Genomic DNA, 26,568 nt, shown 5'->3' on the forward strand with positions numbered 1-26,568 from the left:
AATGTCTTTCATTAAAAAAAATTAAAATTCATGTTTCATAATTTAACCTTTACCTCTTGGTAGACTCCAGCATTTCTCAAGTTAATTAATGCACTGATCAAATGTCTGTTTTTCAGCTATGAAGATTAAATCCTTTTTCATACCACACAATGTTGGTCAACTTTTAAATTCACATTGTCCCACTGCTACTGTAAGCTATAAGACAAAATGGTTATGAATGTATTTAGGAATATGAAAACACAGAGAAGATTAGCAGATCGCAATTGTGGCTGTGCTGCTGCTTGTAGAAATACTGAAGCACAAGCATTGAGGTGGTGGGAGTTAAGGAATGAAAGCGTATGCATTTAAGTTCATAGTCACATAGCAGTGAGTATGCCATGAGTTAAGTGCCTCTTTTCAATGAAAAAGAACTGGCTCTGAAGATTAGCTAAAATTGCTCCCTTTCTTGCATAATCTGGGCTAGTAGCTCGAAAGTTGCCAATTCGCATCCTGGCAGTGACAGAAGGAATGCTACTTTGAGCAAGGCCCATAACCTGCAGTTGCTCAACCTGTATAAGATCATGTTGGAACAGAATTTTTCCTCCAATGATTGCTTCTCTGTCTGGTATGCTCTACAAATAATTGCTGATTACAAGCTCACTGACCCCTGCAACAGACTCTTTCCTCTCTACCTAATCAGATATGCAGATTTTATTTGGTTTGAGAGAGCCCCCGCCACTAAAGATCCTGTTGGTGGCCATAACTCTATTGATATCTCTTAACAATCCAATACCCACCAACCCTAAGTCTCTGATCATGAAGATCATTTGCTGTTCTGGAGACAGAAATGCTTTAAAGCTCCAGTTACAACATCTCATACCCCACAATAAGACATTGTGCTGGTTAGTTACCATCTGTATTTACCAATATTTTCAATTTGTTTTTGGCTCACTGCAAAATCCCTGTCTGAAGGAATCTGCAGTCATCCCTGTGCACAAGAAGCAACATACTTCCAGTCTTAATGACTATGTGGCAGTGTTATTGATCTCTAATGCTGAAGACAACTGAAAAGCATATCAAATCTACCACAAAATCTCTCAGTGATCAAATACAGTTTGCTTACTGTACCAACAGTTCAGTTGAGGATGTAGCAATTATGGCTTTCCACTAAATCTTGCTTCATTTAAACTCTCCAGGTGCTTATACCAGGATCTGCTTTCTTAGTTCAGCATTTAGCACAATCATACCTGAGCTATTTACGTGAGTTAGTAAACACTCAGGGAGTATAATCAAAGTCCACAGTCCTCCGGACAACCACCCCTTTCAGTTACCACCATGACAGAAACATTACTGGTCATCAAAATTAAGAACTTCTAAACACATATAGTTTTTTCCTACTGCTTCAACACAGTCTCTCCCAGATCTCTAAACATTTTAATCTAACTTAAATTATTCTTATTTTATACAGACTTTTCTGTATATTATTGAGTATGATTACCATTTTGCTGTTTTGATATCCAGCATATAATGTTATTGTACTGTCATACATGGGTATATTGTGCTCTTCATTGTATTTATTTTTGTCACCTATGCATATAACACAAAGGGAAATTCTGAGTAACTATGTTGACTGGCAGTAAAGTTTAAGTTCGAATTCTAGGTGTTGGATTATGAATGTTATTATCATTTCTTTGTTCTTTTGATTTTTCCTAGATATATTTTGTAAGGTCAATGTTCATTTTGTTTTGTACAGGCTGACATTTTCTTTTGCTACACATAATCTATACTCATGTCTGATGGCTTAAGTGGTTTTAAATTATAATGAATTGTACAGAAGAAAAATAAAAGCAATAATTTTGCTCTTTAGTTTAATTTACTTTGACAAGTAAATACACTTGCACACTTTTATTGACAAGTCTGGCTTTTCTTCTTCCTGCTAGATAAACCCTTTCCCTCTACTCTGCTTTCAAAACCAAGTTCATCATAGTGGCATCCAGAGGTTACTTTACATCCATGCCTTGTATGTTCTTCTGGGTACACTCTGTGAACTACTTCTGAGGACACATATAACAACACAAAGCCCTGGGGCTATATAGCAAGAGCTATACATTAAAGATGTTAAAAGGAATATGATGCTTAGTAATGTTAAAACCAGGAAAAAAGAGAATAAAAAAGAACAAAGACAGAGTAAGGTGACCATAAGAGCCTTAATACCACACATATCTGGGTGTGTCATCCAGCATTGTCTATGACAGCTTCTGAATTTTTACAGGTTGTATTATTTGGTTTGTCACATGTATTTACCTTTATTTGCTTTAGGTTTTTGGTATGTTAAGAACTTTTAAAAATGTTAAATCTATTATTAATTACTAAGTAACACTTTATTGCCTGCTCCCCTTGCTTGCCTTATTCCTCTACTTTGCTATCTCGTGTACAGAGAACAGGTGAAGTGCAGAACAATAGCAGTCATCCCTGGGGAAGACAGTTCATAGTTTCAGCTGCAAGTGCATTGATTCTATAGGTTGTGTATCCTTACAGACCAGGGGCCTCATGTATAAATGGTGCGTACGCACAAAAATAATGCATAAGCCAGTTTTCACGCTCATATCCTGATGTATAAAACTAAATTTGGCGTAAAGCCACATACATTCTCACGCCAGCTCAAACCATAGTGTACGCAAGTTTTCAGCTTGGTTTTGCAAACTGGTGGCACCCAGTGTCAAAGCAGTGCTACTGTTCCTGGGTGGCTTTCCTTTATTTTTTAGATTCACATCCCTGACTTGGCTTTATCAAATACACTGACATTAACCTCATGTCGTTTTTTAGTTTAAGGCATCTGATTGTAATCAACCTGTAACCATATAATGGTGCACAGAATGGCCAAACTATTCTAAATACTATAGCTGCTTTAGCTTTCTTAGTCTCAATGCACCACTGAGTATTTTAACCCACTGTATCTGAGTGTGGAATCACAGCTCTACAATAGCGGAGATAATTATCGGGGTACAGCTTCTAGCACACGCTCCCATTTGGCAAATGCTTCAGACCCTTTCCTGCAAGAACCTCGCTGTTCAGAAACAGTACATCCCAACAGATATAAATGCACTCAAACAGTCCATCACTGTTTGTACTTATAAGTACAATTACCTCACTGTAAATTTGCATTACAGTTGTAATATTGCACAACATGAGCCACTTATGCTTTCATAGTGATTATCTTTAATTGTGTTTTATCGTATTATTATTATTATTGTTTTTGTTGCTGTTATTTTACCATAATAATAAGTTTATGGAGGATTTGCATATTAAATCTCAATGTATCATACAATAACAATAAAGGAATTCAATTCAATTCAATAGAAGAGAGTGTGTATTTACAGATGATGACGACTGGCTCCTAAGTCGATACAGATTTCAAGGCGCTATCTTCATCGAGCTTTTGATATAATTATTCAGATAAAATGCAGTAAAGTATATATATATTATGTTATACTGATACATTTTTAACTTTATTTAAATAATGTACAGTATACTGCTATTAAATGTGTGGACACGGTGGACAGCGGTAGCGACGAACTGGCACACTGTTCATGGATTGTTCCTACATTGTGCTGTATGCTTCCTGGGACTGGCGCAACCTTGGATGGATAGATGGATGGAACTAATTAAACATGTACCACGAATATATTTTAATGTTCATTAAAAGGTTTGAAGAATCACAGTTGTAAGCTTATAGATGGCTAGACATTTATTAAAGAGCTGATTGTGTGGTGATTGGTTACTTGGAGAAAGAAAAGGAAGGACAGGAATTGGAGGTTAGTACGTTTGAATAAGACAGTATGCACAGTCGCGCACAGTAAAACAAGCATCTTGCAGGAGGCAGGAACAATCTCTGGACAGGGCGCCAGCTCATCGCTACCATTGTGCCACTGTGGCCCCATATTTATTACATGCTTTTATTCATTTCATCACAAAAATTTTATCAAGTATACATCTTAGTATTTAAATTGTTCAGAGAGCCATTATATCATGAATGTAATGTATTGTGTCCTGTCGACGTAAAGGTAAATATTACGTAAAGTAATAATTCACACACATAGCGTATAGAAGAACACACAGAATCCAAAGCATTTAACGTGCTACTTCAGTTATGATGGGATTTGAGAAACTAGTAAATTAAAAGATTTTAAGATTAGGTTTATGACATTCTATTTTAATGACAAAATAAACTATGTGATTAAAGTGGAAATTCCAGATTAATGTTGACATTTCAAGCTTTTTTTTCCACTGTGTCCCTATTTTTTTTTTCTTTTCTCTGTACCCTAATAAGCTTCCATATGACACTCAAATGGTGGGCTACGACTCGCCTTTTCACAGCAACTTTGATATCTGGCAACTTCTTTTTTATTTTGGGCACTGTGCGACTTTCTGAACTTGAACTTTTGATCAACTTCCTTTTGCTGTTTATACAAATGCTTAAACCAACAAACAGTACTTTTTTCTTGCCTTCACTTGGCATTTGCTGATATTCTTGTTTTTTCCTGTGCTTTTGCCATTGCCTTTTCACAGAACGCTGAACTTAAAGGAATATTTATATTGATTTGCATATTCAAAGAGGTGTAATTCTGGGAGGAATCTGGGAGAGGCGACAGGCACGTGCACGAGTGTTAGATTTCACGCAGACCGGGATTTATGTAGCTGATGTGTATGGAATTATGCCATGTTTTAATGTGAATTCAGGTGATTGCACGAATAAGAGAACTAGTGCAGAGGTGGAATACATTATGTGTGGGTCAACATGACAAATAATCTGGGCATGGGAATAAAAGTATACAAAGCTTTAGGATAAGGTCAACCCAAACCCCTTCCACAAAAGAATAAGTCCTGAAGTATTTATGCACTTTCTGAACACCATAGAAGTATACAATGGTACTAGTAAGGCCCAGAATGCTGTCATCCTTATTATGCATGAGGAACCACAACATACTGTGCTGTGTCTGTGTGGCATCATCTAGTGGAATACTCTCAAAATAATTGGAAACCCACTAATTTATGCAGTTTAGTGTTGCTACAGTAGCATTCCCTACTAAATGCAAATGGTAACACCATCTGGGATTTCTTCACAAATATACTTACTTAATTTCTCTAAATGTCTGCCGACGCAATTCCACACATATTCCATCCATTTAACTTTATCTATGTATTTTGAAACTTTTTATTGTACCTAGTGATTTGGCATGTTAGTTACCCTTGTGAAAATCTTTTAGAGTCCCTAGTTTTCAATAACCTTCATCCTTCCTTAACACTAGAATCCCTGAAGCCTATCCAAAAATCTCATAATCTCGGACCACCTTAAATTCCTTCGCACCTCTCTATTAGCGTATTTTGTTTTGTAATTGTTTCGATCAGTGCAAGCAGCCTGCTATCCCATCCCGCCACCGGCACATCTCAACTCGGGCCAAAAGTTCTCCCAGTACAAGGCTCTTTATCTGCATGTGAGGTGCTTGGAATTGTATAGGGTAAATAATATATTGTTATTTGGAACACATGCATTTCATGTGTATTCTGTGCCTACAACAATCTATGTAAATGTAGGATGACAGGAAATGTGAGGCAAGAAATGTTGAACACATAACTAAAACTGAATCTTTTTTCATGTTATAATACTAATGACAACATTTTGACATGAAGTGTATAATGTGTGAAGACTGAAGTCCAAATATAAAATAAACACTTTCACAAAAGGTACTCGTATAACAAAACAGGTGTGCTTTTATACAAGAATATAACCGAAGAAAAAGAAATCAGGTGAGGGTATGACACTGACACGATCATTTGGGTGGTGCTGAAGTAAGTATTGCTGACTCATAATCAAGAGGTTGCCAGTTTGCTTCCTAGAATTACCGTTTTGAGTAGTGAGCTGCTCTTATTGTTACTATTATAGAATAAAAACACACATTTGATTTGAGTCTGTAACAACCTGTGTAAATTTATGTTACTTGTAAAGGTTGGTATTTTTTTTTTATTCAGTTTTATTCTCTCAGTCATGTTCACATTCCCTGTACTGTTTTAAAATAAAGACGTGATATAACAGAGGTGAACTCAGATGAGGACGAGGGTTCTACTTCGGAGAAAGAGATCAGAAGCCCTCTCCACAAGAAACGTCCACTCACACATAAGAACAACGCAGCTGCACCAGGCATAATGGTGAAAAATGGCACCGTTTGAATGCAGCAAGAGGCGTCGTTGTGCCATGTCCTTCAATGAAACAGCAGAGCATCCTGAGCTTATCAAGGTATCGTGCAAAGTTCTGTTTGTGGTTATGTTTTTTGATTGTCTTTATATAAAAAACATTGAATGTTCCTTACCTATAGTTATCTATTTATCCTCCTACAGCATAAAGTCACAAGTAGACTGCAGAGATTCCTGTGTTTGATTGACAAAGTACATGTACAATGCCACTCCTTATTCAGGAAAAGATCCCAGTCGTCCCACCGGAGAAAGACTTTCCGACACTAAGGTCATAAAGATTATGAAACTGTTACTGGACACAGGAAGAACCGTAACAACAATTGCGTATCATGCAACAGGAGCTTCCATCTGCAGCTGAAGTCATTTGCATACTGAAGTAGCATTGCACATGTACTTTGTTCACATAGCATAACATAATGTGAAAGTGTTTATTTTGCTAAAAAGACAATACAGCAATTATTCTGTCTTTTCAAATTAAAAATGAAAGACACCAATATAATCAGTTATAAAGCAGATATAATACTTTCAATGTAACACCCCTTTTTAAAATTGTACAAAGTCGTCTCTTGCAATTTTGTAGCTTCATTATTTCTGCTTTATATGTGGGGTCACTCCATGAAAAAATAAAAATCAAAAAATCAAAAACAAGTATTCCTTGCACTTTCCATACAATTTTTTCAGGTGGTAGAATTGGTGCAGCAGGTGGGTGGTGGCATGTCCATAAATCCACATTACTTATTTTTAGCTTTTTTCTTCCCCATATTATCTTTCATATATGAAAAGGCAAAATCTCTTTGTGATCATTATCAAAGAAAGAGGCAAAGAGACTTTGACTGAGTGAAAAGTGAAAAAAATGTTCACAGACAGCAAAAGAAGGTTTGAGAGATTTAAAAGGAAATTTTATTTCTATAACCTAAAGGTGACGAGTGAGACAGATCCCGCCAACCAAAAAGCAGTTTCGTAAAATAATACAGCAGGAGAGGTAAGTGACAGAACAAGTGTTTACTGCTAAAGAGAAGAGAATGCCAATTGAAGAAAAATATGTCAAGTTTGAGGGTAACAAAAGGCAGAAGGACAACACAGCAGGCTAAAGTTTTCCTTTTTCATGACTGCAGTGGTTTGGAAAGGGTAGCCATTAAGTTGCGGATTTTCACTTTTCATAGGTGGCATTTAAAAGCTATCCCCAAGAAAAAGCAAGGGATGGCTTCGTATTTTAAAAATGTTATATTACAAATTTGTAGTTTTATTTCTTTGTAAGCATTCAGATCTTAAAGCTAATGGTACTTCATATCTATTTTTCATTAACATCTATTTTTCATTAGAGATAATGTGTCATCTTACATTTTTAATTGCTTTAAAGTTAGAAGTAATAGCAATGAAACAAACAAATATGCATAGCATTATATTAAACGTAATACATTTTCTTATTTGGATTTGTCAGTTAAATGATGAACACAAATGTTTAGATTTTTTTGTGATCAAACATTTATTAAATAAAGACCAAATTACAGGATATATTTTTTTTGTCATGTATAGTGTATTCCTATTTCTATCAATAATTACTGCTTTTATAAAGAATTTTCATGGCCTTGCCCTATTCAAAGCAGGGGTTGTCCCCATCCCTTGTGGTGCATTTTGAGTCTTTTTGTCTTTACACAACATATTTTTGGAACTGTGACACTGAAGTGAATTTTGGCCAAATATAGGCCAAAGCCAGTCACTCAAGCAGATTCAAGGTTTCATTATTCTGCACCTTTTCTGGGCAGACTGGTGGGGTTCACATCTGCTTCTCTGTGGGTTTTTGAGCAACTCCTCCACTTTTAGCCTCTTTTGAGATTAAATCAGAATATTTATAAAAAAGGGCAGGTTCAAAGGAACAGACTTTTTACCAATAAATTGTACTTTAAAATCCAAAATAATTATATTTGTTTCTAGATAATAGAGACATAATGGTGTTTCTTTCTTACGATCTTAGTTAACTTACTGCAGTTTCATCAACAGGTTTTACTATACTGTAAACTATTACCTAGAACCCCATTATTCTTGCCATGGCACTCCCACCAGCTCTACAACTTTTAATGTTTATTGTCCCCAAAATTAAAACCAGTGGCCTTTTTATAAGCAACTATAAAGATAGCATCTGTTAGACCTCTACCATCAGTTTCTGTCTGGTAGTATGACATCCCTTCTTTCTTCTTAATAACATCACTGCATCCTCTAAAATTCATTTTATTAGGATAATCAATTCACTTTGTATATTATTTATAAATTACCTCTCACATACTTCACACTATGTTTACCCATTGAACCCATTTTTCATTTTTGTCCCTTTTTTATTCTTAGCATGTTTCTTCATATGTTTGTGATTGTCACCCAATTTTGGCTTTTTGGTCTGCCATCTCTATCAGCATATTTATACTCTCATTTAACTTTCAGTTTCCATATTGCCTACATCCTTTTGGACCTCTCTGCTCCCCCCTTTACTTCTATCCAGCAGACACTTTTATCCTTGGGAACAATTGCTGCAAAATAAATCCTAATCTCTTGCTGGAATTTCCCTGATTTTCAGTTTATATTAATTTAAATCCTAATAATGTAACCTAATCTCTCTAGAACTTTCATCAGTACAAATCAGCAGTTCGTCTTGCCCCAATATAGAGAAAATACAGGTCACAGTTGACTTAGTCAGGAGCCAGCTGGTTGATCTTTTGTTTCTAATCTTGACTCTTTAACTTCCTTGTCTTATATACGTATTTGTTGTGTGGTTTTCTTTGTTACCCATACAATGTTTAAATTATAAAAAAGTCACAAAAATTTATACTTCCAAAAATAGCAACTTATCTCCAGATATGAGTTGATGGGACAAACCATTTTATGTGCTTCACATAAAAATAAACTGCAGAGTCGACAGACATTTGAATTAATTGCTGAAATTTGTAAAACTGATCAAGAATATTTAATATTTCCCAGCGATTCACCCTAAAACTAAGGTTTCTTAATAGATTAATTATGCATATGATTATTAGAACGTTTGAAAGCTTGTGACAAAAACAGGCTATTCAGCCAAATGAGTTTGTCTATCCTGTTCATCTAAATCAGGGGTGCCCAATGCATCGATAGCGATCAACCGGTAAATCGGAAAGGGAGTGCAGGCAGATCGCGTTGCATTCAAAAAAATTTTTTTTAGATGTTAGTCTATCATATATCCTCCCTATGGCATTTGCCATTTGATTGACATACAGGGTGGCCAGTCTGAGATCTCTTTCCTTCTAACACACTGGTCATCCCGAATGCATGATCAAACGCGCGAGCTACTGCAAAACTCCGGCTATCTAAGTGATCTAGTTAGCCTTCCAATTTATATCGACTAAAGAAGGGATTTAAAAAAAATTGTTGTTTATGGGCTGGATGTGGAATTGGAAGAGGATTTTTTTCTTTCACAATGTCACAATTGAAGTGCGTTTGTCTGATCTGTCAATCTATAATTGCTATTCCAAAGAAGTAAAATGTGGAATGGCACTTTCGAACTGTTCATAAAATATACGAAACTGACTTCCTTCCGAAAAGCAATCTGAGAAAGAGAAAGGAGAGGGAACTAAAATCACAGTTAATCGGACAGCTGTCATTTTTAACTTGGCTGAATTCAAAAGCAAAGGCAGACACACCAAAGCATCGATTCCGGGTGAGTCACTCGATCATTAACCATAAGAAGTACTTCCAAGATGGAGAGATGCTAAAAGATACCTTTGTTGAGGCAGATGGCTAGGGAGAAATTCCTGCTGAGATTTCAAGACCGCTGGCCGGAGAAAAAGAAGTTTCTCCTTGTCATTAAACATGCAGAATACAAGCAACTTAAAATGATCAATGGCCGCTAGACTTGGCATTTTCTTTTCGATCTGACCAACATGTTGAATGAACTTAAGTTACAGCTACAAGGAAAAGAGAAAACCATGGTCAATGTGATTAGCTCAGTTAATGCTTTCAAGCTAAAAATGCAATATGTGTCCTCAAAGCTGCAGTGCCTTGATTTGGGGAACATCCAAAACCTCGCGTCAGAGCTGGAGATGCAATGGAAGGTGTGTGCGCAACTTGACAGCATACGCTACAGAGCAAATTGAAAATTGTCTCTCAGACTTTATCTAATGGAAAAAAAGTAACAATTTGAGTGTTGCCCAATGTAGCGGAGTAAGAGTAGCGTTTCTTCTTCACAAATGTATTCAACTAAAAGTAAAAAGTATGGTGCAGTAAAACTACTCTACAATTTTTTTAAAAAGTTACTCAAGTAAATGTAACGAAGTAAATGTAACTTGTTACTACCCACCTCTGATACTCAGTATATATATATACTTATCTGAATTGTCCAAAGTACCCCCTGATCTAAATTGTCCAAGTCAAGAAGGCTGCCATTACAAGCAGAATTTAAGCTTTTTGCCAATAAAGCAACTAATTTTTCATTCATGATATGACAATGACAAAAAGGCAAATAAGATTTTAGCTTAACAAATATACACAAAAGGTCATTACAGGGATTAACAATACAGTTGTAGCCAAAGTTAGCAAACATAAAGAAATAACTAAAGTATTTAATAAATATACATCTTTGTCCACATCATAGTGTAAGGAAGGTGAGACTCATTCAAATGAATATCCTCTAAAAAATTGAAACACCATAACTTGATACACTGTGCATATAGAAGGAGGATAAGCCTTTGAGGCCTTACAGTATTCCAGGATGCTGTAAATTATTTGTGAAAAGAGTAAATGCATCACCAGCCAGTTATTCTGTGCAATTTTATAACATGCTGTCTGTTACGTTAGCTCTGCTAATGCTAGTTATATTGAAGCAAGCTATAAAAGATGACATTTCACCAAAAACACCATGCCAGACATCAATTACTGTCTTTTCAAAAGAGACTATCACTTTTTTGAATATGCATTCCACAGTACAGTCTCAACACTGAACAAAAATGCTTCATGCTGAATTTTTAGCTGAATGAAAAGAGAAAGTGCTGTATCCTATTGTCATCAAACATTTGACAACAATTTAGTGTAGTCTATAATGTGACAGTATCTGAGCTTCCAGGGCTCCTGTTATTAATTCTTCATGCAGAAAAAGCCTTTGATTCAGGTAAATAAATTAAACAGAGATTCAAGGACTTATAGTTTGGACTCAATATATGTCTTTTGATCAAATTGTTATATACTATCCCACAAGTCTATTTCTGTAAACAATGTAATTTCTGACTAATCGACACTAGGACATGGAACCAGACAGAGCTGTCCATTATCACCAGTTTTTTGCAGTTGCATTTGAACCCCTGGTTATTTGCCTTTGCAACCAGCAAGAGATGAAAGTGATTTTAATGGAAGAATTGGAGCAAAACTTGTTTCTTTTTGCTGATGACATGATGTTTTACAGTATGCGACTGGTCAGTACTTACCACTTCCACATATACTGAACTTATATTTGGAATCCTGTTGAATAATTAGGTTCAGAGTTACCTACCCTTGCTTCTCAAATTAAACTGGATAATGTCCCTTTGAACTTCTCAGAATAGTTAAATTATTTAAGAGTTATAGTTACCCAAAACACTTAAGCATCAATCCATATTCAATATTTGCCATCAAATGAAACTTAGCAGTTATAACAGATAGTCATGTTGATATTTCTTTTAGCTAAAGTAAAGTAATATTGTTAAAATGATTAAAAGCTCCCAAAGCTCCTATGGAGGTAAGTGAAGAAAATTTGAAAGTCTACAAAATTATATTGACCAAGTTTTTGAGTCTGTTGTCATGGGGCTAAGAAAGCAGCAGCTGACACGAAAACACCTGCTACCAAGAGAAGCCGTCCTCAGGATTCCCCGAGGCTTACCTCATCTCCCTGCAAGGATATATTAGATATATATATATATATATATATATATATATATATATACACTAGAAAATACCTGCTTTGAGGTTCTACAACAGTAGTGTGTTAAAGAATCTCTGAATTCAGCCAAGAAAAGGAAACATTTGGAAAACACGTAACATGATTGTCAATGTAATTGTTTTGTCACTGTTGTGAGTGATGAGTGTTGCTGTCATATATATATATATATACTTTGCAGCATATATATATATATATATATATAGGCCTACACACACACATTTAAACATATATACATACATATCCATACATATACACATATATATATCCACACACACATATATACATACATATATGTATATATATATATACATATATACACATACATCCACATATATACATATATATACATATCTACATATATACACATACATATACATACACACATTTGAGCATATTTACAACACATATATATATATATATATATATATATATATATACATACACTCTTTGGGGTAAAAGCAACTGTTGCCGGGGGTGGCAGAATCCATCAAGGAAGAAAAATAGAAATAGACAAGCTCTACGTCAACAACAGGCTGTACAAAGAGCGAGGAGTGACAGACTGGCTTTATTAGCCCAACATCAGGTCACAAGTTTATTATTCTTATCGGGATTCACTGGGTATGAGCATGTCAGAATAAAAAAGCTGCTATATCCGTGTTTAGATGATGGGATCACCTGTTCTCTCACCACCCCACACCTCTAGCACCTTTTCTTTTTACTTCTTTTTTTCTTTTCTTAACCTTTATCACTCTTTCCTTTCCTTTTTTTACCTGCTTCTGGAACTTTACATCCGCATGATACAATCACACAACTTTCCTACACTGCGTCAGCACACACACAATGCGCGCATACAAACACTGGATTATAATTATTACATTTCATCATACAACCACAAACACTCTTGGTTCTGTCTGATTATTATTATTATTGTCTGATTATTATCAGCATTATTATTATTATTATCAGCATTATTATTATTATTATCAGCACTATTATTATTATCATTAGCACTATTATTAGTATTATTATCATCAGCATTATTATTACTATTATTATTTTCAGCATTAATATTATTATTATCATCAGCATTAATAACATTATTATTGTTATTAGCATTATTATACATATATTTTTATTTACTTATTTATTTTTTATTTTTCAGATTAAATTATACATTTATTTACTTAATTTATTCACATGAAGACACCATACATTAGCTAATCACACACACAACTATGGGTACACTAAGGTTTGTCAGTTGGAATGTTCATGGAACTGGCTCTAGAGAGAAGAGATTAAAGATTTTTGATCAGCTTAAAAGACTGCAGGCAGATGTTGTCTTATTACAAGAGACTCATAGGTCTGCCACAGTTGCAGATGAACTTAAAACATCTGAGTTTCCCAGACTGTTCTCTGCCTCCTATAACTCTAGACAAAGAGGTGTAGCTATTTTAATACACAAAAATACCAATTTCACAGTATTGGACACAGTCTCAGATCCAGATGGTAGATTTATAATACTAAAACTATCTATACAAAATCAAAGCTTATGTATTGTTAGCATATACTGTCCAAACATAGATGACCCGCATTCTTTCATAATTTTTCTCTGTACTCTCCGAACACTTGGACTGTCCACTTATACTTGCGGAGATTTTAATTTTGGATGGATCATTCTTCAGACAGGCTCAGTACAGCTGGGACTCAGCACATTGGCATTCCACTAATATAGTCAAACAGTATATGAGTGATTATGGGCTTTGTGATGCATGGCGATCTTTTATCCCAGCCGTAGAGAGTATACTTTTTTCTCACATGTTCATCACTCTCACTCACGTTTGGACTATTTTCTAGTCAGCAGCTCATTATTGGCTGACATTTCAGACACTGAGATACACCCTATAGTTGTCAGCGATCATGCTCCAGTTTCTTTAACTCTGTTAAATAAGAAAACAATCCCATCAGGTAAAAACTGGAGGTTTAATACGTCACTGCTTAAAGATGAAGGTTTTGTGGAATATTATAAAAAAGAGTGGGCTTTATATTTAGAACACAATGACATTCCTGGAACATCAGCATCTGTTCTCTGGGAGGCAGGGAAAGCAGTGATGAGAGGTAAAATAATTTCCTTCTCATCACATAAGAAAAAAATAGAAAACAAACGTATTCAGGAATTAGAAGAAATCATTAAGTCTCTAGAGGCATCCCCAGAAGAAGAATTACAAAACAAATTGCGTAAAAGTAAACTAGAACTTAAAGGAATTATTGACAAAAAAACAAAATTTTTAGCACAAAGACTACGAATAGAAAACTTTGAACACGGTAATAAATCAGGCAAGTTTTTAGCCAACCAGTTAAAAATAAACAAAGAGAAAACTGCCATATCTGCTGTTAAAGACTCAACTGGGAATATAGTATATGACCCTGAAAGAATAAACAACACTTTCAGAGATTTTTACAAAACCTTGTACTCACCACAGATTAACCCATCAGATAATGAGATCAATGAGTTTCTAGACAGGATAATACTTCCTAAATTATCAGATAGCCAAGCTACAGTCCTGGACTCGCCATTAACATCAGATGAGCTTCAGGAAGCTCTTAACTCCATGCCTAATAGGAAGGCTCCAGGTCCAGATGGGTTTCCAGCAGAGTTCTACAAAGAATTCTGGATCATTCTGGCTCCAACATTCTTCAGAATGATGTGAAATAGAAGAAAATGGTAGACTACAGCCAAACATGAATTCAGCCAACATTAGTCTCCTGTTAAAACCAGGCAAAGATCCTATATTTCCTACCAGCTATCGCCCAATTTCTCTTATTAATGTTGACCTGAAAATAATTTGTAAAGCCCTTGCAAAAAGATTAGAGAAGGTAACCCCTTTCATAATACATCCAGACCAAACTGGTTTCATTAAGGGGAGACATTCATCCACAAATTCACGTAGATTACTCAACTTAATAGACTTTTCTTATAGCAGAAACATGGAAACCAGTATATTATCTCTCGATGCAGAAAAGGCTTTTGATAGAGTTAACTGGAAGTTCTTATTTGCAACTTTACATAAATTTGGTTTTGGAAACTTCTTCATAAACTGGTTAAAAATATTATACAGTTCACCAACAGCATGCGTCAGGACAAATGACCAAACATCAGATAGCTTCTGTCTTCAGAGGGGACCAGGCAGGGATGCCCCTCTCCCCTCGCTATTTGCTATCTTTATTGAACCACTAGCAGCAGCAATCAGGCAAACTACAGTTATTAAAGGCATAAAGTGTAAGAACATAGAACATAAAATCAGTCTTTATGCAGATGACGTGTTACTTTATCTTCAGAATTCTCAATCCTCTCTCTCCCAGGCAATTGAACTAATAAACTCCTTTTCAAGAGTTTCAGATTATTCAATAAACTGGTTAAAATCCACAGTTCTTCCAATTAATTTCTCTTTGTCAATTCCCTTAATACACAATTGGAATCAGGGAATATTACATACCTGGGCATTCATGTCTCTCCCAGGCTGGCAGATCTAACTAAACTAAACTACATCCCACTATTAAAGAAAGTGGAAGATGATCTTGCTAGATGGAAATCCTTACCGATATCACTTATGGGGAGGGTTGCCACAATTAAAATGATGGTTTTACCAAGAATCAATTACTTATTTTCTATGATCCCAAACAAGCCATCATCTGATTGGTTTAGATCCCTGGACTCCTCCATCACTAAATTCCTTTGGAAGGATAAACCTCCATGAATTAGCTTAAAAACACTACAGAAGACCAAAGATAGAGGAGGGCTGGATCTACCCAACTTCTATCATTATTTCTTAACCAACAGGCTCCAATATATACCAAGATGGTTGCAACATAACCCGCTGGATGAGTCCTGGTTAGATGTAGAACAGACACTTTGCAATACTATAGAGCTTTCGGACCTACCGTTTATTAGCTCAAAAATAAGAAAGCATGAAAGCTTTAAAAGTATTAATATCAGTACCTCACTGACAGCATGGTGGGAATATCTAAAAATGACAGAGTCTTCACTAATTCCATGCAGACGCACACCCATCTGGAATAATCCTGACATATTGCAAAACAATAAAATGATGAACCTCCCATACTGGAAAAGTAAAGGAATTCTATACATGGAACACATATTTGAAGGATTGGATTTCATTCCATTTAACAGAATAGTCTCCCAATTTGGGATAGACAAGAATAGATTTTAGAATATCTCCAAATTAAATCAGTAGTTAAAGAAAAATTTAAGCTTAATAAAGTAGAATTACAAACACCATCAAGGGTATTAGACTTCTGTAATCTCAAACACCCCAAATTACTGTCTAAAGTATATAAAACATTGACCAAAATAGATGATACAATAGCAATTCCTATAGGCAAATGGGAGGAGGATCTATTAGTTAGCTTTGATCAGACTTTCTGGTCCCAAACCTGTTTAAAAACTTTTAAAACGATCAGAAACCCCAATTTACAACTAATTCAATACAAAATTCTACACAGAGTACACTATACAGGTCATCGGATGTTCAGGATGGGATTTGTGCCATCTGACACCTGCACACACTGCACAGACAACATTCCTGACAGTTATATCCACGCACTGTGGTCATGTCCACCTGTTCAGGGATTCTGGTATAGAGTATGTGAAGACCTGTCAAAGTGTCTGAAATGTGATATCCCAACTTCCCCCTCATTTTGCTTTCTGGGGAACCTAGAGGATGTCCCGATTGAAACAAATTTGGTTCACGTGGTTCTCACTGCCATATGCGCTAAGAAAACTATCCTCATAAACTGGAAAACAAAGATAATCTTTGCATTAACCAGTATAGAAATCTTTTATTAGATCATATTACACTTGAGACAGCCTCTGCCTCCACTTCAAATCAATCTCTCTGGGCTCCTTTGATCAGTTCCATCACATAGCGATGATGGAGGGTCATTGATATCGTCCTGTGGGATGCTGTGGTTGATGTGGTGGAGAGTCTGAGCTTGGAGTATCTGGAGGATCCCTGGGGTGGGTTCACTAGGGGGGGTCTTGGGCTGGGGCTGCTGCCCACTCTGGTGGTGCTTGGGTTGCCTCGGGGGGTGGGCTTCTGGTGGTTGTGTGTGGGGCCTTGGGGGGTCTTGACGGTGGCTGCAGGTCGCTGCCTGGTGGCTGTATTGCCCCTGGGTGGGTCTGGGTGGGGGCCTGGTGGCTTGGGGTATGAGGGCGGCCGTCCCCGGATGGGGATCTGGGTGGGGCCTTGGGGATTGGGTCCTGGCATGTACGCTGCCGGGAAGAGGGCCGGAACATGCAGCAGTGCCGGGCCCTGGCTCCAGGAGCTCAGGATGAGAACACTTCTGTTCCACCATGGGGAAGGGGGATGTCCAGGAGGGGAGGATCCAACTTTACCTGGGTGTCTTATGTCTTACTTAGTCTGAATGTTGAGTAAATGTGGGGATGGGAGTAAATATTCTGCTGGGGTGGTGTGGGTTGGTGGCCTCAGACTCCGTGGGGCTCTGTGATGCTGCTGCTTTGGGCCATGGCTAGATGGGCTGGGGCCTCCATGCCCGGGTGGATTTTGGGAGCGGAGGTGCCTATTGGGGCCAGTAGGGGAGCTGGCTCCCTGGAGGGCTCAGGCCCCTCAGCCATTCCTCCCCATCCTCAGACATTTCCCTCCTCCTGCTCCTTCACATCATCACACAAACATGCACATAGGGCCTTGGGGTGTGGGTAAGTCAGGGGGTGCAGGTATGGATCCCATTTCCGCAGTCCTGTGGGAGCCTACCCCCCAATTTTATTTGCACGTTAAACACTTCCACAAACAACATTCCACACAAATGCACACTTAGGGCCTTGGGAGTGAGCACACTCTAACGGCATCCGGTGGGGAAATTTCAGCCTCACTCTGAGTGCCGGTGTCCACGTCCAATTTTAAACTGCACCTAGTCACGGAGGGTTTTGGGGGGGAAGTGGGGCTGTGTGTTGGCATCAGCTGGTGTAGGCCACATGATGCCGGCACTGCCCGTGCCCCCCCAACCACAAAATGCACCTTATCAACACACATCAACATTACATTGGAGCCGGCGGAGGGAGACTAGAGGTCTTATTACACCTCTGTTCTCAGTTACCTGCCCGGGGCTGGAGGCTAGGAGTGGGAGCTGGCCGCCTGCCTGTGGTCTGGAATGGTGGGTTGCTTTGCTCTGCATTGGATGGGGGTGCCTGCTCATTATTACCCCTGCGGAACGGGGCTAGCTCTGGCGTCTGGGAATGGTTGTACCTCAGGTACGGCAGCACCGGGACCAGAGTTAGTAGGGTGTGTATAGGGAGTGTGAATGGGTGTCTGGCGTACATCCTTGTAGGTCTTGGGTTGTATGTGTATGTGAGAGCATGAGGGAGGGAGTGTATGACTGTGTTTGTGTGTGACTGTATATGTCAGGTGGGGTTTTGGACTCCTCCCCTCTCCTGGGACATCTGGCAATGCTGCAGCATCTTTGCCTACCCTCCCCCTGCCACATTTTTTTTTTTTCTATCTGGTCGGTCCCGGTGGCTGCTTGATGGGATTGGGGGGATGGGTCGCCCTTGGGTCCCGGGCTGCTGGGTTCCGGGCCCGGCCGACTCGGGGGTGAGCGGCTGTGGGCGGGCCTGGGGGCTTGCCGTTGATATCTCCCGGGACTCTGCCGGCTGCTTGTTGTGGCCCCCCAGGGTGATCCTCTGCGCCTCTCGAGGGGGGGTTGGGGCTTCTCTGGTGACGGTCTCCCTGGGGTCTCCGTGCTCTGGGGTGATCTCTGGATCTCTGGGCTTGAAACTCCCTCCATCTTCCGCATGTTTTTGGGGGCAGGTCTGTGGCCCTTCACACTCACTATTGGACGCTCCTAAAGAGAAACCTTACACATACAAGCGTGTGTACGCACACAGGTGCTCACATGGTGCTTTCATAAGTATGACTTGGACTTCTTCAGCACATGACCTAAGGCTGTGGTTGGCCCTAAATGCCTTAGTAATTATTACTGTGTGATTTTCAGCAAATATTTTTAGCTGATGCAGCAATGTTTTTGTCTTGTGGTTGTTTTTTTTTTGTTGTTTTTGTTTTCTTTTGTGTGTGCCCCCTTCCCCCCCCCTTTCTGCAGGTCGAGAAGCAGATTCTGGTTCATTTATTGTTTATTCTATACGAAAAAACCCCCTTCCCCCTTTACCTCCATCTCTTCCTTTTCTCTCTTCTTTTTCTTTCACTTTTGTCTCCGTGTCCGGTTCGAATCTTAAAAACATCTAAAAATATTTCTAATAAAGTTTTGGTATTAGGCGTGACTTTAGCAGAAGCTGTAATGCTCCACCTGAGAGAAAAACTGTAAGGCTAGTCACCAGCATTCAGACATCAACTCTGATTGCTTCACAGCCGAAGAGGACACGGTAGAAAAAAAAAAAACCAACAAAATTTTGCTGTCTGCTTGGAAAAACTTAAACAAGATGTGCATAGATGGTCTACCCTCCATCTTACTTTAGCAGCTCCATATGATCAAAGCATTCAATTATTCAACTTTCTTTTATCAAGCACATCTGTCTCGTTTAAAATTGTCCAAAATGTTTCCAGGGCAAGACCCAAACTGCGAACATTGCAATCAATCTCCAGCCTCATTAGGCCACATGTTTTGGGCTTGTACCAAATTAACATAATTCTGGACAAAAACCTTTAAATGCCTATTAAACAGCCTTGATATCACAATCCCTCTTAACCCATTAAAAGCTGTGTTTGGTGGACTCCCAGATGGGCTTAAAGTAGAGAAGGAAAAACTGTAATTGCCTTTACTTAACGATTAGCATGCAGAATTATCTAACTCACATACCAGAATTATAGCCCACCTTTTTTAAGTTAGTGGGTAACTGATGTTACCTACTATTTGAAATTGGAAAAAATCAAATCCTCATTTAGAGGATCTGTTCAAAACATTTTTTAAACCTGGCTGGATCTAATCAATAACATTTTAGAATAAACATTTATATTAGGAAAAAGGAGATCTTTCCCTCTTTACCACTCTCCAAGTTTTACTCTGGCTGTTGGCCTTCATCTTTTTCTAATGGTGGGGGTTGAATTGCATTTAGTTTTGTTAAGTTTGACTTGACTGTATGGAACGTTACATGCTTTTAATAAATTCAATAAAAGATAAAAAAAACCTGAACATTTATCTATCTGAAACTAAAATGATCTAACATCTTTCTGTGAAAACTGTGATTAGTGCCATAAAACACCACCCTCATTAGATCATATGTTTTGGTAATGCCCCTTACTCACATCATTTTTGGGAAAAATATTTGCTAATCTGTCAGAGGGTGTTGGGTTTACATTTACTCCCATTGCTTAAATAGTATTATTTGGAGTAAAAATAGATGGGATAAGGTTATGCAAATAAAAATCTGTTGTGACGTCATATTTGTAATGTATTGGATGTCATTTTAAATTCCCACTGTCGTCACCATTTGTTTCTATTCATTGATAGGTTCATGACCAGTGTTCTCAGCGCTTGTGGTAAGCTACAAAAAACATGTTCCAAAACTTCAAAACTCCCTGGAAAATTCTCTTTATTGTCCTTCATAACTGATCTCTTTGCTTTGACTTTTCGACCATAATTTTTGTCTCACACTCCAGTTTCATTGCAGTTGACTTGACCTCCTGGCTTTGACCTTTTTCTGTTTGATTGCACACCTCCCAGTATGCTGTCAGGACAAGTCATTGTCAGAACTTTGTTTTGAAAAAGGGAAGTCATTTTCATTTAGTGAAAGAAAACTAATTTTTCTAGCCAATTTCTTTTCAGTATAGTTTTAGCATCTTTGGCATTTATTTTGCATTCAGCTTTTAGTAAGATACGTAGATAGATAAAACTTTATTTGTCCCTGGGGGTATGTGAAATATAAAGAATTTTGCATTTCACTTTGTTCCACATAGTAGTTGACCAGTACAGGAGTACTGAAAAATCACAGTGTTTTTTAAACATTTTCTAGTTTTCTTTATAAAACAGACTCATTAATGGGAACAGCTTGTCTTAAGTTTTTTTTCTTACATGTTATTGCCTTAGAAATTACTTTTTGTATTTTACACATTATTTTTGAAACACTTTACATGTATCTCTGATCCACTAAGTTACTGTTAATATGAGTGCCATATTGTAGTGGTTTTTCTTAAGTGAGGAATTTGGCAGGCCACCCAAGCTGATAATTAATTATCGGTGTTGTAGCAGAATGGCTCAGGGGAGTTGCCAGGGTTTTGCATGTGTTCCAAATTTCTCAACAGAACAAACAGATAATTCATTTATTAGGATTCAGTAGTATTTAATGTATTTTTGTACAATTTTTAGTTATTTTTTGTTTTACTACATTTGTTTCTGTGCCATACATCACTCACTAACTCGCTCTGCAGGTGGCATTTTGTATAAAAGAAAGTAATTTTGAATTACTAAAGCAGTGTGTATTTAAGATTTATTTGTTTGTTTAGACCTACCAATCTTATGTGTGCAAACATGTTTATTGTCTTGCATTGGGTGAATTGTTTAGCATTCTTTTTTGGTTGTGAAATCTGATTGTTCATTGTTCTGTAGATTTTCCTAGGGTTTTGACTAATTGACTATCAACCACCAATCTTTGCCACTTCCATGAATAAATAACTGCGGTGGGCTGGCGCCCTGCCCAGGGATTGTTTCCTGCCTTGCGCCCTGTGTTGGCTAGGATTGGCTCCAGCAGACCACCATTACCCTGTAGTTCGGATATAGTGGGTTAGATAATGGATGGATGGATGAATAAATAATATGTCTTAGTTATTTCAATGTGTTTGATTATAATATTACTAACTCAGAATCTGGAAACAGTAAATCAGTTTTTGAACTGTATAAATGTACTGTGATTCAACTCAATAGACAGTTCAAAACTAATAACTGTAATTTAATAATATCCATCCATCCATCCATTTTCTAACCCGCTGAATCCGAATACAGGGTCACGGGGGTCTGCTGGAGCCAATCCCAGCCAACACAGGGCACAAGGCAGGAACCAATCCTGGGCAGGGTGCCAACCCACCGCAGGACACACACACACACCAAGCACACAACTAGGGCCAATTTAGAATCGCCAATCCACCTAACCTGCATGTCTTTGGATTGTGGGAGGAAACCGGAGCGCCCGGAGGAAACCCACGCGGACACGGGAAGAACATGCAAGCTCCACGCAGGGAGGACCCGGGAAGCGAACCTGGGTCTCCTAACTGCGAGGCAGCAGCGCTACCACTGCGCCACCGTGCCGCCCCAATTTAATAATACATTAATAATATTTTAGTTTTAAAACTCTAAAATTGGTAAAATAAAAACAATTCAATGCATAAAAGACAGGGAAAAAATTGAAAAGGAGAAATTGTTTAGCCATTGTTTTAAATTACAGTGTTGGGAGAGTCTAAGTGTTTGTTCTGAAAGTTTTTTTTTTCTTTTATAATTTCACATATATTTAAATAATCACTTCTTTGTTTTAATCTGCAGCCCCATGGCACTGAGAATATTTTTTCCAGTTTTTATTCTGTTGTTATAAAGAATCTGGCTCTTACATTTTTGTCTTCACTGTGTTCAAACAAGTGAATGCCCAGCTTCTCCTGTAGGTCTCTACATTAATCCTCTGCAAGACAAAAAAGGCACAATGATGAATGGTTGCCTCCAGCCTCATTTGTCTCCAGATGTTATGGACTGGGTTAGTATACCTGCACAGAAAGACAGTCCTGTCAGCAGCACAACGCTTTAAAGCATCAAAACACAATTTCAATGGCCAAGTTTCTTTCCCTTGAGAAATGCAACTGGTACCACCTCATGACCTGAACATTATGTCTGTCTGGAAGGTGTTCCAGCTGAACTTAGAAGCAATGATCAGTAAAGTCCATGTCAGGTTATTAAAAGAGGCTGTGCTCAAGAGCACTGTATTGTATTTTTATTTCAAAGTGATCTGTTAAGAAAAGAAGACTTTCTCTTGGACTGAAAGTTGTATTTAAATGCACTTAAGCTATGGTAGTCATAGTTAAAGAATCAATCACAGAGAGAGAGTTTTTATTGCATGATTGTTTAACTTACTCATGTATAATTCTGCCAATTTGATAATGCAAGGCAAAAGAAAAAATAAATAGCATGGAAAGGCGGCTAAAAGCAAGGAAACATCAAAGCTAAAACAAAATGTCGGAATTTAATTGTATCTGGTCCCTTACCAAGATTATATAGAGGGGATGTGATTTATAGTAGATTGCATTCCTTTCACTGCTGGCTAGAAACCTGGTGTGCAAATAAAAGCATAGCATTTGTGAACAATTGGGATGATTTTTGGCAAAGGCCTGGATTTTTCAGAAGAGATGGTCTTCATCCTAACTGGAGGGGATCTTATGTATTATCCCAAAATATGGCAGCAAAACTGCCTGGTTGACTGATTAGAGCACCATCCAGGCCGCAGTCATGTGATCTTAAATCACAGGCTGTTCTTTATCCCACCTGTTATTTTCCTAAAGCTGTTACCCATAATCCCTGTTGTGGGGCATCCAGTAAATTTAGTCTTGATACAAACCATAAATTAATTGATAACCAAAAAATAAGGTGTATAATTAGACCAAGGGATAAAACCAGACACTCCACCAGGGGCATCTGTAATAGAAATTTAATTCAAATTAAAACAAAAATATATCAGCAGTTCAGAAAGAACCATGCAGTTTTAAATGCTGTTTATTGAACATTCGCTCTCTTGGCACTAAAGCTGTTTTGGTAAATGATATAATATTAAGTACAAAATCTGATCTGTGTCTTCTTACTGAAACCTGGCTTAGTAAATGTGACACTGTTCCCTAGCTGAGGCGTCACCAGATGGATACTGTTCCTTCATAAGTCTAGAGATTCTGGTCGAGGAGGAGGCCTTGGAATAATTCATTGTAACAAAATGCAAATCACTCCTAAAAATTTAGGCAACTTTACATCCTTTGAGGCATTCATTTTAAATATTAAAACAGATTCCAACACAATTATAGTGCTAGTCTACAGACCACCAGGGCCATATTCATTGTTCATGACTGAATTTAGCAACCTTCTGTCTGATTTGGCTATAAATTATGATCACGTAGTTCTGATGGGGGATTTTAATGTACACATTGATGTGGAAACTGACACTTTTAGCAAATGTTTTACTTATTTGTTAAATTCAGTAGGATTTTGTCAGATTGTCAAAGGTCCAACTCATAATCATAACCATACATTAGATTTAATTATAACTTACAAAGTTGAAATTCAAAATTTAAATATTACTCCATTAAATGTAGTTATTTCCGATCACTTCTTAATTACGTTTGATTTAGTTCTGCCCATGCCAGCGCTCGCAGATTAAAACAAAGACAGTGCGACATCTAGATTGTAATTCTGCTTCAAAATTTATAGATACCTTGAGTAAGTCGAGTGTAATTGTGGAAAACCATTTAGATCAGTTAACATCAAATGTAAACGTGGAAAACAATTTAGATCAGCTAATATCACATTATAATGTGACCTTGAGAGATGCTCTGGACACAGTGGCTCCCCCAAAACAAAAGTGATCAAAGCACATAGAAACTCTCCCTGGTTTAATGAAAATACTCGAGCTCTTAAATTAGAGTGTCGAAAACTGGAGCAGATGGAGAACAACAAAGCTACATGTCTTTCAAATTGCATGGACAGAGAGTGTATATAAATATAAAAAGGCCCTCTTTAAAGCTCGCTCAGAATACTATTCTACATTAATAGATAGCAATAATAAAAATCCTAGGGTACTTTTTAGAGCAGTGGCTAAATTAACAAATGGGAATTCAGATCAACAGTGCAAAATACCAACAGATATTAGCAGTACAGACTTTATGAACTTCTTCAATGAGAAAATTAAAAATATAAGATCCCAGATCTCAGCATCACAGTACAAACCAAATACTAGCTTAGCAGACCCTGTCACATTGCATTCAGCACTTTAATAATTTTAATCCTGTAACTCACCAGGAAGTCTTAACTTTAATTACTAAAATGAAGCCCACTACTTGTTCCCTAGATCCAGTGCCAACAAAACTAGTAAAAGTGCAATGGATGTTCTTGCAGCCTATTCTAACCATTATCAATAGTTCATTACTGCATGGCACGTACCTGATGCACTAAAAGTGTCAGTCATTAAACCTTTACTTAAAAAGTCAGACCTAGACCCACACATACTAAATAACTATAGGCCTATTTCAAATTTACCATTTCTCTCTAAAATACTAGAGAAAGTAGTCGCCAGTCAGCTTCAGTCACACCTTACGTGTTACAATTTATTTGAGAAATTCCAGTCTGGCTTTCGCACTGGTCATAGTACAGAAACGGCACTAACACGGGTTGTAAATGACATTCTGATATCCTCTGATGAAGGAAATTCCACTGTAATTATGTTGTTGGACTTAAGTGCAGCATTTGACACCATTGACCATTCTATTTTACTGCACAGGCTAGAAAACGATGTTGGGCTTACAGGCCCCGTGCTCGCTTGGTTCAGTTCTTATTTATCAAATCGATTCCAGTATGTACAGAAATGTGCAGACAGTACTCCATCATTATACACAGAAGTTCAATATGGTGTCCCGCAGGGCTCAGTACTGGGACCTTTACTGTTTTCACTTTACATGCTTCCACTGGGATCTCTCATTAGGAAACATAATGTTAATTTTCACGTGTATGCAGATGACACCCAGTTATACCTTTCATTTAAATCAAATGAAGTTTCTCCGATGTTGTCTTTAATTAGTTGTGTTAGTGAATTAAAGGAATGGATGAATGAGAACTACTTGTCTTTAAATACAGATAAAACAGAGATGTTAATTGTTGGAGGGAATGACGCTGATCACAGCAATATTTTGTCGTCATTTAACTCAGTTGGAATCCCAATTAATTTTACTGAATCAGCCCGCAATCTAGGAGTTATCTTTGACTCTAGCATGTCATTTAAAGCGCATATTACAAAGTCGTCCAAAACATGTTTTTTCCATCTTAAAAATGTTAGGAAATTAAGGCGCTTTCTAAATAAACAGGATTGTGAGAAATTAATTCATGCATTTATCTCTAGTAGGATTGACTACTGCAATGCGGTGTTCACTGGATGTTCAAACTGTTCTCTATACAGCCTCCAGTTAATCCAAAATGCGCTGCAAGAATTATTACAAGAACAAGAAAATATGAACACATAACCCCAGTTCTTAAATCTTTACACTGGCTCCCAGTTAAGTTTAGGGCAGATTTCAAAATCCTCCTTTTAACATATAAAGCATTAAATGGCCAAGGTCCGCTTACTTGTCTGAACTTATCATGACTTACAAACCTGAGCACATTAAGATCTCAAGATGCCGGTCTGCTTA

The sequence above is a fragment of the Polypterus senegalus genome, chromosome 9, assembly GCF_016835505.1.
Source record: "Polypterus senegalus isolate Bchr_013 chromosome 9, ASM1683550v1, whole genome shotgun sequence".
NCBI classification, from domain to species: Eukaryota; Metazoa; Chordata; class Cladistia; order Polypteriformes; family Polypteridae; genus Polypterus; species Polypterus senegalus.